Here is a 17,527-nt window from a genome sequence, read left to right on the forward strand (position 1 = left end):
GATTTTAACCTCTCCTAAGAGTCCAGTTTTAGATTCCGATGCTTCACTTCAGGTTTACTGTATCCCTTGGACCTTCTTATTAACGATGAAACACACAAATTGCATCCGAATTTAATACAAAAGGCACAATGCCGACTTAAGTACAAGAGGACTGGCACTCTAACTTTCTATGATTTGAACCTCTCCTGTGAGTCCAGTTTTAGATTCCGATGCTTCTCTTGAGGTTTACTGTATCCCTTGGACCTTCTTATTGACATTGAAACACAGAAATTGCATACGAATGTAATACAAAAGTCACAATGCCGACTTAAGTACAAGAGGACTGAAACTCTAACTCTCTATGATTTGAACCTCTCCTGTGAGTCCAGTTTTAGATTCTAATGCTACACTTCAGATTTACTGTATCCCTTGCACCTTCTTATTATCGATGAAACACAGTAATTGCATTCGAATTTAATACAAAAGGCACAATCCCGACTTAAGTACAAGAGAACTGACACTCTAACTTTTTGTGATTTGAACCTCTCCTGTGAGTCCAGTTTTCGATTCCGATGCTTCACTTCAGGTTTACTGTATCCCTTGGACCTTATTATTAACGATGAAACACAGAAATTGCATACGAATGTAATACAAAAGTCACAATGCCGACTTATGTACAAGAAGACTGACACTATAACTTTCTATGATTTGAATATCTCCTCTGAATCCAGTTTTAGATTCCGATGCTACACTTCAGGTTTACTGTATCCGTTGGACCTTCTTATTGACGATGGAACACAGAAATTGCATCCGAATTTAATACAAAAGTCACAATGCCGACTTAAGTACAAGAGGTGTGACACTCTAACTTTCTATGATTTGAACCTCTCCTGTGAGTCCAGTTTTAGATTCCGATGCCTCGCTTCAGGTGTACTGTATCCCTTGGAATTTGTCATTGACGATGAAACACAGAAATTGCATACGAATGTAATACAAAAGTCACAATGCCGACTTAAGTACAAGAGGACTGAAACTCTAACTTTCTATGATTTGAACCTCTCCTGTGAGTCCAGTTTTAGATTCTGATGCTTCACTTCAGATTTACTGCATCCCTTGCACCTTCTTAATAGCGATGAGACACAGAAATTGCATACGAATGTAATACAAAAGTCACATTGCTGACCTTAGTACTAGAGGACGGACACTCTAACTTTCTATGATTTTAACCTCTCCTAAGAGTCCAGTTTTAGATTCCGATGCTTCACTTCAGAATTACTGTATCCCTTGGACCTTCTTATTAACGATGAAACACAGAAATTGCATTCGAATTTAATACAAAAGGCACAATGCCGACCTAAGTACAAGAGGACTGACACTAACTTCGTATGATTTGAACCTGTCCCGTGAGTCCAGTTTTAGATTCCGATGCCTCACTTCAGGTTTACTGTATCCCATGGACCTTCTTATTGACGATGAAATACAGAAATTGCATACGAATGTAATGCAAAAGCCACAATGCCGACCTTAGTACTGGAGGACTGACACTCTAAATTTCTATGATTTTAACCTCTCCTAAGAGTCCAGTTTTAGATTCCGATGCTTCACTTCAGGTTTACTGTATCCCTTGGACCTTCTTATTAACGATGAAACACACAAATTGCATCCGAATTTAATACAAAAGGCACAATGCCGACTTAAGTACAAGAGGACTGGCACTCTAACTTTCTATGATTTGAACCTCTCCTGTGAGTCCAGTTTTAGATTCCGATGCTTCTCTTGAGGTTTACTGTATCCCTTGGACCTTCTTATTGACATTGAAACACAGAAATTGCATACGAATGTAATACAAAAGTCACAATGCCGACTTAAGTACAAGAGGACTGAAACTCTAACTCTCTATGATTTGAACCTCTCCTGTGAGTCCAGTTTTAGATTCTAATGCTACACTTCAGATTTACTGTATCCCTTGCACCTTCTTATTATCGATGAAACACAGTAATTGCATTCGAATTTAATACAAAAGGCACAATCCCGACTTAAGTACAAGAGAACTGACACTCTAACTTTTTGTGATTTGAACCTCTCCTGTGAGTCCAGTTTTCGATTCCGATGCTTCACTTCAGGTTTACTGTATCCCTTGGACCTTATTATTAACGATGAAACACAGAAATTGCATACGAATGTAATACAAAAGTCACAATGCCGACTTATGTACAAGAAGACTGACACTATAACTTTCTATGATTTGAATATCTCCTCTGAATCCAGTTTTAGATTCCGATGCTACACTTCAGGTTTACTGTATCCGTTGGACCTTCTTATTGACGATGGAACACAGAAATTGCATCCGAATTTAATACAAAAGTCACAATGCCGACTTAAGTACAAGAGGTGTGACACTCTAACTTTCTATGATTTGAACCTCTCCTGTGAGTCCAGTTTTAGATTCCGATGCCTCGCTTCAGGTGTACTGTATCCCTTGGAATTTGTCATTGACGATGAAACACAGAAATTGCATACGAATGTAATACAAAAGTCACAATGCCGACTTAAGTACAAGAGGACTGAAACTCTAACTTTCTATGATTTGAACCTCTCCTGTGAGTCCAGTTTTAGATTCTGATGCTTCACTTCAGATTTACTGCATCCCTTGCACCTTCTTAATAGCGATGAGACACAGAAATTGCATACGAATGTAATACAAAAGTCACATTGCTGACCTTAGTACTAGAGGACGGACACTCTAACTTTCTATGATTTTAACCTCTCCTAAGAGTCCAGTTTTAGATTCCGATGCTTCACTTCAGAATTACTGTATCCCTTGGACCTTCTTATTAACGATGAAACACAGAAATTGCATTCGAATTTAATACAAAAGGCACAATGCCGACCTAAGTACAAGAGGACTGACACTAACTTCGTATGATTTGAACCTGTCCCGTGAGTCCAGTTTTAGATTCCGATGCCTCACTTCAGGTTTACTGTATCCCATGGACCATCTTATTGACGATGAAAGACAGAAATTGCATACGAATGTAATACAAAAGTCACAATGCCGACTTAAGTACAAGAGGACTGAAACTCTAACTTTCTATGATTTGAACCTCTCCTTTGAGTCCAGTTTTAGATTCCGATGCTTCACTTCAGATTTACTGTATCCCTTGAACCTTCTTATTGACGATGGAACACAGAAATTGCATCCGAATTTAATACAAAGGTCACAATGCCGACTTAAGTACAAGAGGACAAACACTTAAACTTTCTACGATTTGAACCTCTCCTGTGAGTCCAGTTTTAGATTCCGATGCTTCACTTCAGGCTTACTGTATCCCTTGGACCTTCTTATTGACGATGAAACACAGAAATTGCATACGAATGTAATACAAAAGTCACAATGCCGACCTTAGTACTAGAGGACTGACATTCTAACTTCCTATGATTTTAACCTCTCCTGTGAGTCCAGTTTTAGATTCCGATGCTTCATTTCAGGTTTACTGTATCCCTTGGACCTTCTTAATGACGATGAACCACAGAAATTGCATCCGAATTTAATAAAAAAGTCACAATGCCGAATTAAGTACAAGAGGACTGACACTCTAACTTTCCATGACATGAACCTCTCCTGTGAATCCAGTTTTAGATTCCGATGCTTCACTTCAGGTTTACTGTATCCTTTTGACCTTCTTATTGACGATGAAACACAGAAATTGCATCAGAATTTAATACAAAAGGCACAATGCCGACTTCAGTACAAGAGGACTGACACTCTAATTTTCTATAATTTGAACCTCTCCTGTGAGTCCAGTTTTAGATTCTGATGCTTCACTTCAGATTTACTGTATCCCTTGGACCTTCTTATTAACGATGAAATACAGAAATTGCATCCGAATTTAATACAAAAGGCACAATGCCGACTTAAGTACAAGCGGACTGACACTCTAACTTTCTATGATTTGAACCTCTCCTGTGAGTCCAGTTTTAGATTCCGATGCTTCACTTCAGATTTACTGTATCCCTTGGACCTTTTTATTAACGATAAAACACTGAAATTGCATCCGAATTTAATACAAATGGCACAATGCCGACTTAAGTACAAGGGGACTGACACTAACTTTCTATGATTTGTACCACGCGTGTGAGTCCACTTTTAGATTCCGATGCTTCACTTCAGGTTTAATGTATGCCTTGGACATTCTTATTGACGATGAAACACAGAAATTGCATCCGAATTTAATACAAAGGTCACAATGCCGACTAAAGTTTAAGAGGACAGACACTTAAACTTTCTATGATTTGAACCTCTCCTGTGAGTCCAGTTTTAGATTCCGATGCTTCACTTCAGCCTTACTGTATCCTTGGACCTTCTTATTGAAGATGAACACGAAATTGCATCCGAATTTAATACAAAGGTCACAATGCCGACTTAAATACAAGAGGACAGACACTTAAACTTTCTATGATTTGAACTCCTCCTGTGAGTCCAGTTTTAGATTCCGATGCTTCACTTCAGGTTTACTGTATCCCTTGGACCTTCTAATTAACGATGAAACACACAAATTGCATCCGAATTTAATACAAAAGGCACAATGCCGACTTAAGTACAAGAGGACTGACATTCTAACTTTCTATGATTTGACCTCTCCTGTGAGTCCAGTTTTAGATTCCGATGCTTCGCTTGGGGTTTACTGTATCCCTTGGACCTTCTTATTGACATTGAAACACAGAAATTGCATACGAATGTAATACAAAAGTCACAATGCCGATTTAAGTACAAGTGGACTGAAACTCTAACTTTCTATGATTTGAACCTCTCCTGTGAGTCCAGTTTTAGATTTTAATGCTACACTTCAGATTTACTGTATCCCTTGCACCTTCTTATTATCGATGAAACACAGTAATTGCATCCGAATTTAATACAAAAGGCACAATGCCGACTTAAGTACAAGAGAACTGACACTCTAACTTTCTATGATTTGAATATCTCCTGTGAGTCCAGTTTTAGATTCCGATGCTACACTTCGGGTTTACTGTATCCTTTGGACCTTCTTATTGACGATGAAACACAGAAATTGCATCCGAATTTAATACAAAAGTCACAATGCCGACTTAAGTACAAGAGGACTGTCACTCTAACTTTCTATGATTTGAACCTCTCCTGTGAGTCCAGTTTTAGATTCCGATGCTTCACTTCAGGTTTACTGTATCCCTTGGACCTTCTTATTGACGATGAAGCACAGCAATTGCATCCGAATTTAATACAAAAGTCACAATGCCGACTTAAGTACAAGCGGACTGACACTCTCACTTTCTATGATTCGAACCTCCCCTTTGAGTCCAGTTTTCGATTCCGATGCTTCACTTCAGGTTTACTGTATCCCTTCGACCTTCTTATTGACGATGAAACACAGAAATTGCATCCGAATTTAATAGAAAAGGCACAATGCCGACCTAAGAACAAGAAGACTGACACTCTAACTTTCTCTGATATTAACCTCCATTGTGAGTCCAGTTTTAGATTCTGATGCTTCATTTCAGATTTACTGTATCTTTTGGACCTTCTTATTAACGATGAAACACAGAAATTGCATCCGAATTTAGTACAAAAGGCTCAGTGCCGACTTAAGTACAAGAGGACTGACACTCTAACTTTCCATGACATGAACCGCTCCTGTGAGTCCAGTTTTAGATTCCGATGCTTCACTTCAGGTTTACTGTATCCTTTGGACCTTCTTATTGACGATGAAACACAGAAATTGCATCCGAATTTAATACAAAAGTGACAATGCCGACTTGAGTACAAGAGGACTGACACTCTAACTTTCTATGGCTTGAACCTCTCCTGTGAGTCCAGTTTTAGACTCTGATGCTTCACTTCAGGTTTACTGTATCCCTTGGACCTTCTTATTGACGATGAAACACAGAAATTGCATCCGAATTTAGTACTAAAGGCACAATGCCGACTTCAGTACAAGAGGACTGACACTCTAACTTTCTATGATTTGAACCTCTCCTGTGAGTCCAGTTTTAGATTCTGATGCTTCAATTCAGATTTACTGTATCCCTTGAACGTTCTTATTAACGATGAAATACAGATATTGCATCCGAATTTAATACAAAAGGCACAATGCCGACTTAAGTACAAGCGGACTGACACTCTAACTTTCTCTGATTTGAACCTCTCCTGTGAGTCCAGTTTTAGATTCCGATGCTTCACTTCAGGTTTACTGTATCCCTTGGACCTTCTTATTGACGATGAAACACAGATATTGCATCCGAATTTAATACAAAGGTCACAATGCCGACATAAGTACAAGAGGACCGACTCTTAAACTTTCTATGATTTGAGCCTCTCCTAAGAGTCCAGTTTTAGATTCCGATGGTTCACTTCAGATTTGCTGTATCCCTTGGACCTCCTTATTAACGATGAAACACGGAAATTGCATCCGAATTTAATACAAATGGCACAATGCCGACTTACGTACAAGGGGACAGACACTCTAACTTTCTATGATTTGTACCTCTCCTGTGAGTCCAGTTTTAGATTCCGATGCTTCGCTTCAGGTTTACTGTATCCCTTGTACCTTCTTATTGACGATGAAACACACAAATTGCATACGAATGTAATACAAAAGTCACAATGCCGACTAAAGTACAAAAGGACTGAAACTCTAAGTTTCTATGATTTGAACCTCTCCTGTGAGTCCAGTTTTAGATTCTGATGCTTCACTTCAGATTTACTGTATCCCTTGCACTTTCTTATCAACAATGAAACACAGAAATTGCATCCGAATTTAATACAAAATGCACAATGCTGACTTAAATACAAGAGAACTGACACTATAACTTTCTATGATTTGAATATCTTCTGTGAGTCCAGTTTTAGATTCCGATGCTACACTTCAGGTTTACTGTATTCCTTGGACCTTCTTATTGACGATGAAACACAGAAATTGCATCCGATTTTAATACAAAAGTCACAATGCCGACATAAGTACAAGAGGACTGACACTCTAACTTTCTATGATTTGAACCTCTCCTGTGAGTCCAGTTTTAGATTCCGATGCTTCACTTCAGGTTTACTGTATCCCTTGGACCTTCTTATTGACGATGAAGCACAGAAATTGCATCCGAATTTAATACAAAAGTCAGATTGCCGACTTAGGTACGAGAGGACTGACACTCCAACTTTTTGTGATTTGAACCTCTCCTGTGAGTCCAGTTTTCGATTCCGATGCTTCACTTCACGTTTGCTGTATACCTTGGACCATCTTATTGACGATGAAGCACAGAAATCGCATCCGAATTTAATACAAAATTCACAATGCCGACTTAAGTACAAGAGGACTGACACTCTAACTTTCTATGATTTGAACCTCTCCTGTGAGTCCAGTTTTAGATTCCGATGCTTCACTTCAGGTTTACTGTATCCCTTGGACCTTCTTATTGACGATGAAACACAGAAATTGCATCCGAATTTAATACAAAAGGCACAATGCCGACTTAAGTACAAGAGGACTGACACACTAACTTTCTATGATTTGAACCTCTCCTGTGAGTCCAGTTTTAGATTCCGATGCTTCACTTCAGGTTTACTGTATCCCTTGGACCTTCTTATTGACGATGAAACACAGAAATTGCATCCGAATTTATTACAAAGGTCACAATGCCGACTTAAGTACAAGAGGACAGACACTTAAACTTTCTATGATTTGAACCTCTCCTGTGAGTCCAGTTTTAGATTCCGATGCTTCACTTCAGCCTTACTGTATCCCTTGGACCTTCTTATTGACGATGAAACACAGAAATTGCATACGAATGTGATACAAAAGTCACAATGCCGACCTTAGTACTAGAGGACTGACACTCTTAACTTTCTATGATTTTAACCTCTCCTAAGAGTCCAGTTTTAGATTCCGATGCTTCACTTCACAATTACTGTATCCCTTAGACCTTCTTATTAACGATGAAACACAGAAATTGCATCCGAATTTAATACAAGTGGCACAATACCGGCTTAAGTATAAAAAGACTGACACTCTAACTTCCTATGATTTGAACCTCTCCTTTGAGTCCAGTTTTAGATTCCGATGCCTCGCTTCAGGTTTACTTTATCCCATGGACCGTCTTATTGACGATGAAACACAGAAATTGCATACGAATGTAATACAAAAGTCACAATGCCGACTTAAGTGCAAGAGGACTGAAACTTTAACTTTCTATGATTTGAACCTCTCCTGTGAGTCCAGTTTTAGATTCCGATGCTTCACTTCAGGTTTACTGTATCCCTTGGACCTTCTTATTGACGATGAAGCACAGAAATTGCATCCGAATTTAATACAAAAGTCAGATTGCCGACTTAGGTACGAGAGGACTGACACTCCAACTTTTTGTGATTTGAACCTCTCCTGTGAGTCCAGTTTTCGATTCCGATGCTTCACTTCACGTTTGCTGTATACCTTGGACCATCTTATTGACGATGAAGCACAGAAATCGCATCCGAATTTAATACAAAATTCACAATGCCGACTTAAGTACAAGAGGACTGACACTCTAACTTTCTATGATTTGAACCTCTCCTGTGAGTCCAGTTTTAGATTCCGATGCTTCACTTCAGGTTTACTGTATCCCTTGGACCTTCTTATTGACGATGAAACACAGAAATTGCATCCGAATTTAATACAAAAGGCACAATGCCGACTTAAGTACAAGAGGACTGACACACTAACTTTCTATGATTTGAACCTCTCCTGTGAGTCCAGTTTTAGATTCCGATGCTTCACTTCAGGTTTACTGTATCCCTTGGACCTTCTTATTGACGATGAAACACAGAAATTGCATCCGAATTTATTACAAAGGTCACAATGCCGACTTAAGTACAAGAGGACAGACACTTAAACTTTCTATGATTTGAACCTCTCCTGTGAGTCCAGTTTTAGATTCCGATGCTTCACTTCAGCCTTACTGTGTCCCTTGGACCTTCTTATTGACATTGAAACACAGAAATTGCATACGAATGTAATACAAAAGTCACAATGCCGACTTAAGTACAAGTGGACTGAAACTCTAACTTTCTATGATTTGAACCTCTCCTGTGAGTCCAGTTTAGATTTTAATGCTACACTTCAGATTTACTGTATCCCTTGCACCTTCTTATTATCGATGAAACACAGTAATTGCATCCGAATTAAATACAAAAGGCACAATGCCGACTTAAGTACAAGAGAACTGACACTCTAACTTTCTATGATTTGAATATCTCCTGTGAGTCCAGTTTTAGATTCCGATGCTACACTTCAGGTTTACTGTATCCCTTGGACCTTCTTATTGACGATGAAACACAGAAATTGCATCCGAATTTAATACAAAAGTCACAATGCCGACTTAAGTACAAGAGGACTGTCACTCTAACTTTCTATGATTTGAATCTCTCCTGTGAGTCCAGTTTTAGATTCCGATGCTTCACTTCAGGTTTACTGTATCCCTTGGACCTTCTTATTGACGATGAAGCACAGTAATTGCATCCGAATTTAATACAAAAGTCACAATGCCGACTTAAGTACAAGCGGACTGACACTCTCACTTTCTATGATTCGAACCTCTCCTATGAGTCCAGTTTTCGATTCCGATGCTTCACTTCAGGTTTACTGTATCCCTTGGACCTTCTTATTGACGATGAAACACAGAAATTGCATCCGAATTTAATAGAAAAGGCACAATGCCGACCTAAGAACAAGAAGACTGACACTCTAACTTTCTATGATATTAACCTCCCCTGTGAGTCCAGTTTTAGATTCTGATGCTTCATTTCAGATTTACTGTATCTTTTGGACCTTCTTATTAACGATGAAACACAGAAATTGCATCCGAATTTAATACAAAAGGCTCAGTGCCGACTTAAGTACAAGTAGACTGACACTCTAACTTTCTATGATTTGAACCTCTCCTGTGAGTCCAGTTATAGATTCCGATGCTTCACTTCAGGTTTACTGTATCCCTTGGACCTTCTTATTGACGATGAAACACAGATATTGCATCCGAATTTAATACAAAGGTCACAATGCCGACTTAAATCCAAGAGAACTGACACTATAACTTTCTATGATTTGAATATCTTCTGTGAGTCCAGTTTTAGATTCCGATGCTACACTTCAGGTTTACTGTATTCCTTGGACCTTCTTATTGACGATGAAACACAGAAATTGCATCCGATTTTAATACAAAAGTCACAATGCCGACATAAGTACAAGAGGACTGACACTCTAACTTTCTATGATTTGAACCTCTCCTGTGAGTCCAGTTTTAGATTCCGATGCTTCACTTCAGGTTTACTGTATCCCTTGGACCTTCTTATTGACGATGAAGCACAGAAATTGCATCCGAATTTAATACAAAAGTCAGATTGCCGACTTAGGTACGAGAGGACGGACACTCCAACTTTTTGTGATTTGAACCTCTCCTGTGAGTCCAGTTTTCGATTCCGATGCTTCACTTCACGTTTGCTGTATACCTTGGACCATCTTATTGACGATGAAGCACAGAAATCGCATCCGAATTTAATACAAAATTCACAATGCCGACTTAAGTACAAGAGGACTGACACTCTAACTTTCTATGATTTGAACCTCTCCTGTGAGTCCAGTTTCAGATTCCGATGCTTCACTTCAGGTTTACTGTATCCCTTGGACCTTCTTATTGACGATGAAACACAGAAATTGCATCCGAATTTAATACAAAAGGCACAATGCCGACTTAAGTACAAGAGGACTGACACACTAACTTTCTATGATTTGAACCTCTCCTGTGAGTCCAGTTTTAGATTCCGATGCTTCACTTCAGGTTTACTGTATCCCTTGGACCTTCTTATTGACGATGAAACACAGAAATTGCATCCGAATTTATTACAAAGGTCACAATGCCGACTTAAGTACAAGAGGACAGACACTTAAACTTTCTATGATTTAAACCTCTCCTGTGAGTCCAGTTTTAGATTCCGATGCTTCACTTCAGCCTTACTGTATCCCTTGGACCTTCTTATTGACGATGAAACACAGAAATTGCATACGAATGTAATACAAAAGTCACAATGCCGACCTTAGTACTAGAGGACTGACACTCTTAACTTTCTATGATTTTAACCTCTCCTAAGAGTCCAGTTTTAGATTCCGATGCTTCACTTCAGAATTACTGTATCCCTTGGACCTTCTTATTAACGATGAAACACAGAAATTGCATCCGAATTTAATACTAGAGGACTGACACTCTAACTTTCTATGATTTTGACCTCTCCTAAGAGTCCAGTTTTAGATTCCGATGCTTCACTTCAGAATTACTGTATCCCTTGGACCTTCTTATTAACGATGAAACACAGAAATTGCATCCGAATTTAATACAAAAGGCACAATGCCGACTTAAGTACAAGAGGACTGACACTGTAACTTCCTATGATTTGAACCTCTCCTGTGAGTCCAGTTTTAGATTCCGATGCCTCGCTTCAGGTTTACTGTATCCCATGGACTTTCTTATTGACGATGAAACACAGAAATTGCATGCGAAAGTAATACAAAAGTCACAATGCCGACTTAAGTACAAGAGGACTGAAACTTTAACTTTCTATGATTTGAACCTCTCCTGTGAGTCCGGTTTTAGATTCTGATGCTTCATTTCAGATTTACTGTATCCCTTGGACCTTCTTATTAACGATGAAACAAAGAAATTGCATCCGAATTTAATACAAAAGGCACAATGCCGACTTAAGTACAAGAAGACTGACACTCTAACTTTCTATGATTTGAACCTCTCCTTTGAGTCCAGTTTTAGATTCCGATGCTTCACTTCAGGTTTACTGTATCCCTTGGACCTTCTTATTGACGATGGAACACAGAAATTGCATCCGAATTTTATACAAAGGTCACAATGCCGACTTAAGTACAAGAGGACAGACACTTAAACTTTCTATGATTTGAACCTCTCCTGTGCGTCCAGTTTTAGATTCCGATGCTTCACTTCAGGTTTACTGTATCCCTTGTACCTTCTTATTGACGATGAAACACACAAATTGCATACGAATGTAATACAAAAGTCACAATGCCGACTTAAGTACAAAAGGACTGAAACTCTAACTTTCTATGATTTGAACCTCTCCTGTGAGTCCAGTTTTAGATTCTGATGCTTCACTTCAGATTTACTGTATCCCTTGCACTTTCTTATCAACAATGAAACACAGAAATTGCATCCGAATTTAATACAAAATGCACAATGCCGACTTAAATACAAGAGAACTGACACTATAACTTTCTGTGATTTGAATATCTTCTGTGAGTCCAGTTTTAGATTCCGATGCTACACTTCAGGTTTACTGTATTCCTTGGACCTTCTTATTGACGATGAAACACAGAAATTGCATCCGATTTTAATACAAAAGTCACAATGCCGACATAAGTACAAGAGGACTGACACTCTAACTTTCTATGATTTGAACCTCTCCTGTGAGTCCAGTTTTAGATTCCGATGCTTCACTTCAGGTTTACTGTATCCCTTGGACCTTCTTATTGACGATGAAGCACAGAAATTGCATCCGAATTTAATACAAAAGTCAGATTGCCGACTTAGGTACGAGAGGACGGACACTCCAACTTTTTGTGATTTGAACCTCTCCTGTGAGTCCAGTTTTCGATTCCGATGCTTCACTTCACGTTTGCTGTATACCTTGGACCATCTTATTGACGATGAAGCACAGAAATCGCATCCGAATTTAATACAAAATTCACAATGCCGACTTAAGTACAAGAGGACTGACACTCTAACTTTCTATGATTTGAACCTCTCCTGTGAGTCCAGTTTCAGATTCCGATGCTTCACTTCAGGTTTACTGTATCCCTTGGACCTTCTTATTGACGATGAAACACAGAAATTGCATCCGAATTTAATACAAAAGGCACAATGCCGACTTAAGTACAAGAGGACTGACACACTAACTTTCTATGATTTGAACCTCTCCTGTGAGTCCAGTTTTAGATTCCGATGCTTCACTTCAGGTTTACTGTATCCCTTGGACCTTCTTATTGACGATGAAACACAGAAATTGCATCCGAATTTATTACAAAGGTCACAATGCCGACTTAAGTACAAGAGGACAGACACTTAAACTTTCTATGATTTGAACCTCTCCTGTGAGTCCAGTTTTAGATTCCGATGCTTCACTTCAGCCTTACTGTATCCCTTGGACCTTCTTATTGACGATGAAACACAGAAATTGCATACGAATGTAATACAAAAGTCACAATGCCGACCTTAGTACTAGAGGACTGACACTCTTAACTTTCTATGATTTTAACCTCTCCTAAGAGTCCAGTTTTAGATTCCGATGCTTCACTTCAGAATTACTGTATCCCTTGGACCTTCTTATTAACGATGAAACACAGAAATTGCATCCGAATTTAATACTAGAGGACTGACACTCTAACTTTCTATGATTTTGACCTCTCCTAAGAGTCCAGTTTTAGATTCCGATGCTTCACTTCAGAATTACTGTATCCCTTGGACCTTCTTATTAACGATGAAACACAGAAATTGCATCCGAATTTAATACAAAAGGCACAATGCCGACTTAAGTACAAGAGGACTGACACTGTAACTTCCTATGATTTGAACCTCTCCTGTGAGTCCAGTTTTAGATTCCGATGCCTCGCTTCAGGTTTACTGTATCCCATGGACTTTCTTATTGACGATGAAACACAGAAATTGCATGCGAAAGTAATACAAAAGTCACAATGCCGACTTAAGTACAAGAGGACTGAAACTTTAACTTTCTATGATTTGAACCTCTCCTGTGAGTCCGGTTTTAGATTCTGATGCTTCATTTCAGATTTACTGTATCCCTTGGACCTTCTTATTAACGATGAAACAAAGAAATTGCATCCGAATTTAATACAAAAGGCACAATGCCGACTTAAGTACAAGAAGACTGACACTCTAACTTTCTATGATTTGAACCTCTCCTTTGAGTCCAGTTTTAGATTCCGATGCTTCACTTCAGGTTTACTGTATCCCTTGGACCTTCTTATTGACGATGGAACACAGAAATTGCATCCGAATTTTATACAAAGGTCACAATGCCGACTTAAGTACAAGAGGACAGACACTTAAACTTTCTATGATTTGAACCTCTCCTGTGAGTCCAGTTTTAGATTCCGATGCTTCACTTCAGGTTTACTGTATCCCTTGTACCTTCTTATTGACGATGAAACACACAAATTGCATACGAATGTAATACAAAAGTCACAATGCCGACTTAAGTACAAAAGGACTGAAACTCTAACTTTCTATGATTTGAACCTCTCCTGTGAGTCCAGTTTTAGATTCTGATGCTTCACTTCAGATTTACTGTATCCCTTGCACTTTCTTATCAACAATGAAACACAGAAATTGCATCCGAATTTAATACAAAATGCACAATGCCGACTTAAATACAAGAGAACTGACACTATAACTTTCTATGATTTGAATATCTTCTGTGAGTCCAGTTTTAGATTCCGATGCTACACTTCAGGTTTACTGTATTCCTTGGACCTTCTTATTGACGATGAAACACAGAAATTGCATCCGATTTTAATACAAAAGTCACAATGCCGACATAAGTACAAGAGGACTGACACTCTAACTTTCTATGATTTGAACCTCTCCTGTGAGTCCAGTTTTAGATTCCGATGCTTCACTTCAGGTTTACTGTATCCCTTGGACCTTCTTATTGACGATGAAGCACAGAAATTGCATCCGAATTTAATACAAAAGTCAGATTGCCGACTTAGGTACGAGAGGACGGACACTCCAACTTTTTGTGATTTGAACCTCTCCTGTGAGTCCAGTTTTCGATTCCGATGCTTCACTTCACGTTTGCTGTATACCTTGGACCATCTTATTGACGATGAAGCACAGAAATCGCATCCGAATTTAATACAAAATTCACAATGCCGACTTAAGTACAAGAGGACTGACACTCTAACTTTCTATGATTTGAACCTCTCCTGTGAGTCCAGTTTCAGATTCCGAAGCTTCACTTCAGGTTTACTGTATCCCTTGGACCTTCTTATTGACGATGAAACACAGAAATTGCATCCGAATTTAATACAAAAGGCACAATGCCGACTTAAGTACAAGAGGACTGACACACTAACTTTCTATGATTTGAACCTCTCCTGTGAGTCCAGTTTCAGATTGCGATGCTTCACTTCAGGTTTACTGTATCCCTTGGACCTTCTTATTGACGATGAAACACAGAAATTGCATCCGAATTTATTACATAGGTCACAATGCCGACTTAAGTACAAGAGGACAGACACTTAAACTTTCTATGATTTGAACCTCTCCTGTGAGTCCAGTTTTAGATTCCGATGCTTCACTTCAGCCTTACTGTATCCCTTGGACCTTCTTATTGACGATGAAACACAGAAATTGCATACGAATGTAATACAAAAGTCACAATGCCGACCTTAGTACTAGAGGACTGACACTCTTAACTTTCTATGATTTTAACCTCTCCTAAGAGTCCAGTTTTAGATTCCGATGCTTCACTTCAGAATTACTGTATCCCTTGGACCTTCTTATTAACGATGAAACACAGAAATTGCATCCGAATTTAATACTAGAGGACTGACACTCTAACTTTCTATGATTTTGACCTCTCCTAAGAGTCCAGTTTTAGATTCCGATGCTTCACTTCAGAATTACTGTATCCCTTGGACCTTCTTATTAACGATGAAACACAGAAATTGCATCCGAATTTAATACAAAAGGCACAATGCCGACTTAAGTACAAGAGGACTGACACTGTAACTTCCTATGATTTGAACCTCTCCTGTGAGTCCAGTTTAAGATTCCGATGCCTCGCTTCAGGTTTACTGTATCCCATGGACTTTCTTATTGACGATGAAACACAGAAATTGCATGCGAAAGTAATACAAAAGTCACAATGCCGACTTAAGTACAAGAGGACTGAAACTTTAACTTTCTATGATTTGAACCTCTCCTGTGAGTCCGGTTTTAGATTCTGATGCTTCATTTCAGATTTACTGTATCCCTTGGACCTTCTTATTAACGATGAAACAAAGAAATTGCATCCGAATTTAATACAAAAGGCACAATGCCGACTTAAGTACAAGAAGACTGACACTCTAACTTTCTATGATTTGAACCTCTCCTTTGAGTCCAGTTTTAGATTCCGATGCTTCACTTCAGGTTTACTGTATCCCTTGGACCTTCTTATTGACGATGGAACACAGAAATTGCATCCGAATTTTATACAAAGGTCACAATGCCGACTTAAGTACAAGAGGACAGACACTTAAACTTTCTATGATTTGAACCTCTCCTGTGAGTCCAGTTTTAGATTCCGATGCTTCACTTCAGGTTTACTGTATCCCTTGTACCTTCTTATTGACGATGAAACACACAAATTGCATACGAATGTAATACAAATGTCACAATGCCGACTTAAGTACAAAAGGACTGAAACTCTAACTTTCTATGATTTGAACCTCTCCTGTGAGTCCAGTTTTAGATTCTGATGATTCACTTCAGATTTACTGTATCATTTGCACTTTCTTATCAACAATGAAACACAGAAATTGCATCCGAATTTAATACAAAATGCACAATGCCGACTTAAATACAAGAGAACTGACACTATAACTTTCTATGATTTGAATATCTTCTGTGAGTCCAGTTTTAGATTCCGATGCTACACTTCAGGTTTACTGTATTCCTTGGACCTTCTTATTGACGATGAAACACAGAAATTGCATCCGATTTTAATACAAAAGTCACAATGCCGACATAAGTACAAGAGGACTGACACTCTAACTTTCTATTATTTGAACCTCTCCTGTGAGTCCAGTTTTAGATTCCGATGCTTCACTTCAGGTTTACTGTATCCCTTGGACCTTCTTATTGACGATGAAGCACAGAAATTGCATCCGAATTTAATACAAAAGTCAGATTGCCGACTTAGGTACGAGAGGACGGACACTCCAACTTTTTGTGATTTGAACCTCTCCTGTGAGTCCAGTTTTCGATTCCGATGCTTCACTTCACGTTTGCTGTATACCTTGGACCATCTTATTGACGATGAAGCACAGAAATCGCATCCGAATTTAATACAAAATTCACAATGCCGACTTAAGTACAAGAGGACTGACACTCTAACTTTCTATGATTTGAACCTCTCCTGTGAGTCCAGTTTCAGATTCCGATGCTTCACTTCAGGTTTACTGTATCCCTTGGACCTTCTTATTGACGATGAAACACAGAAATTGCATCCGAATTTAATACAAAAGGCACAATGCCGACTTAAGTACAAGAGGACTGACACACTAACTTTCTATGATTTGAACCTCTCCTGTGAGTCCAGTTTCAGATTGCGATGCTTCACTTCAGGTTTACTGTATCCCTTGGACCTTCTTATTGACGATGAAACACAGAAATTGCATCCGAATTTATTACAAAGGTCACAATGCCGACTTAAGTACAAGAGGACAGACACTTAAACTTTCTA

The sequence above is a fragment of the Schistocerca americana genome, chromosome 10 (genome assembly GCF_021461395.2).
Source record: "Schistocerca americana isolate TAMUIC-IGC-003095 chromosome 10, iqSchAmer2.1, whole genome shotgun sequence".
Classification (NCBI taxonomy): Eukaryota; Metazoa; Arthropoda; class Insecta; order Orthoptera; family Acrididae; genus Schistocerca; species Schistocerca americana.